This window comes from Bos grunniens, chromosome 15, assembly GCF_055505025.1.
Source record: "Bos grunniens cultivar Pamir isolate PY7600 chromosome 15, Bosgru_T2T1.0, whole genome shotgun sequence".
In the NCBI taxonomy this organism is placed as follows: domain Eukaryota; kingdom Metazoa; phylum Chordata; class Mammalia; order Artiodactyla; family Bovidae; genus Bos; species Bos grunniens.
In genome coordinates, this window is record NC_141179.1 from 1449649 (window position 1) to 1451916 (window position 2268).

At 36.5% G+C, this 2268-nt stretch overlaps 1 pseudogene across 1 annotated transcript; it reads left to right on the forward strand.

Moving 5' to 3' along the window:
- The first annotated feature begins 202 nt into the window (after positions 1-202).
- LOC147357239 (olfactory receptor 4S2-like) lies at positions 203-1134 on the forward strand (annotated as a pseudogene). The gene has a single exon (XR_015142470.1). The product of XR_015142470.1 is annotated as an olfactory receptor 4S2-like (transcript).
- Positions 1135-2268: the final 1134 nt, after the last annotated feature.

The window sequence follows — 2268 nt, forward strand, 5'->3', positions numbered from 1 at the left end:
ATTAAACTATGTAGAATATGTGCACTTCCATTTCTTTAGGTATACATGCTAAACAGTGGTAAGTACCCATTTTTTCATTTTTATAGATTCTGGTTATTCATTTGTTTTGAGTTAGAAATAAATGCTGGTCTTTGTTACATTTTTTCTTTTTCTTTCAGATAATGTAATTGTCTCTTGAGAACTGGCCTGCTAAACTAATTCCATGGAAAAAATAAGCAATGCAACTGAATTTGTTTTCTGGGGTCTTCTCAGAACATAGAGGTTGAAGAAATGTGTTTTGTGGTGTTTTCTTTCTTCTACACAGTCATTCTTCTGGGAAACCTCCTCATCATACTGACAGTTTGTGTGGCAACCTTTTCAAGTCTCCTGTGTATTTCTTTCTCAACTACCTGTCTTTTGTGGATATTTGTTACTCTTTGGTCACAGCTTCTAAGATGATTGTGGACATATTAGCCAAGAGGAAAATGATCTCCTACATGGGGTGCATGTTGCAGTTCTTTGGGGTACATTTCTTTGGTTGTACTGATATCTTCATCCTTACTGTAATGGCCTATGATCGTTACTTGACTATTTGTAAACCCCTACACTATATGACCATCATGGATGGAAGCAGATGCAATAAAATCCTGCTGGGAACTTGGATAGATATGTTCTTACACTCCATCATCCAAGTGTCTCTGGTAGTCCAACTACCGTCTTGTGGACCCAATGAGATTGTTCACTACTTTTGCGATGTTCACCCTGTGCTAAAACTCACCTGCACAGTCACATATGTTGTTGGTGTTGTCGTGACAGCCAACAGTGGTACCATTGCTCTGGGGAGCTTTGTCATTTTGCTAATCTCCTATACCATCATCCCAGTGTCCCTGAAAGCAGTCAGCAGAAGGCAGGTGCAAAGCTCTCTCCACCTGTGGCTCCCACATCACCGTGGTCATCATCTTTTTTGGTCCTTGTACTTTCATGTATATCCGTCCTGATACTACCTTTTCAGAGATTAAGGTGGTGGCTGTGTTTTATACCATCATCACCCCCATGTTAAACCCCCTGATTTATACACTGAGAAATGCAGAAGTAAAAAATGCAACGAAGAAACTGTGGGGCAGGAGAGTTTTCTGGGAGGCTAATGGGAAATAGTAAAAAGTGACAATCCAAGGTGGATGATCTCAAAGTTTCTCATCTGCACAGTGAAGACAATAATAATGATCTCACAGGATGTCTTGAGGGGAACAAATAAGAGAATAACACATTCTACAGAAGCAAGTTGTTATTTATCATTATGATTATATTTGTTCTAATATTTCATAATCATAATTTTCTGAAATATCTAGAACAAAGAAATTCTATCAAACTCAGAAATTTAGCATGGTCAGACTTTGCCCTTTTCATTTTTTTTTTTTCCTTTTTTTCAATTTTCTTTAAAGAATGAGTTCACCATGGTTGTATTAATACTTAAGACTATTTTCTAGTGTTTGGATTTATGATTCTTACATAATGAATATTTGATATGTGTATGTTGTTTGAATGAAAGGATTCAGGAAAAATGACCAAAATCTGAGTTAAGGAATTCTGGTACAAATCCTCCAAAACAGCAAAACTAAACCTTGTAAGGTTTGGATGGGAGGGTTTGTGGGCAGAATGTCAGAGATAAAACACAGACTTAGAAAGCAAAAGACCTGTTACCCTCTGGTTTGGGGGAAAAGCTTTCTTTCTCTAGGACTCATTTTCCTTACTCAAACAGTCTATTGGAAAAAATATATATATTACCCCTAATATCTGGATTTTAACTTTAGCATCCTATTTATATGCTTCTGATAACTGACTCTTGTAGTCTGTAGTCAGCCATCACTATTAATGTAAAGTGATTAACAGGAAACACTTAAAAAAAACTGAACAATACCAAAGACATCTGTGATGAATACAAGATTGTGTGTTAATCAAGAGGGTAAATGTAATTTACTGAAATGCATGGTTGGGAAACCATATTTTCTCCAGTGTTTGAACCAAACAGCTTTACTGAAAACAGTGAGCCATTTATCACTGCTCCTTTGACTGGCAAAACCTGATTTCTAGCTGTGGATTCTAGAGAGAGTCATTCTGGACAAACAAATGTACCTTTCTTATGTAAACTGGTACTTGCCCTAATAACGCATTCCTCTTCTCTTTGCCCTACCTAAGCTTTATTTTTCCACAGCAATAAACCCATCACTGATTATCTCTCTGTCATTTATTTTCATTGTTTTTTCACAAGTCTGATTATTTAAATTACTG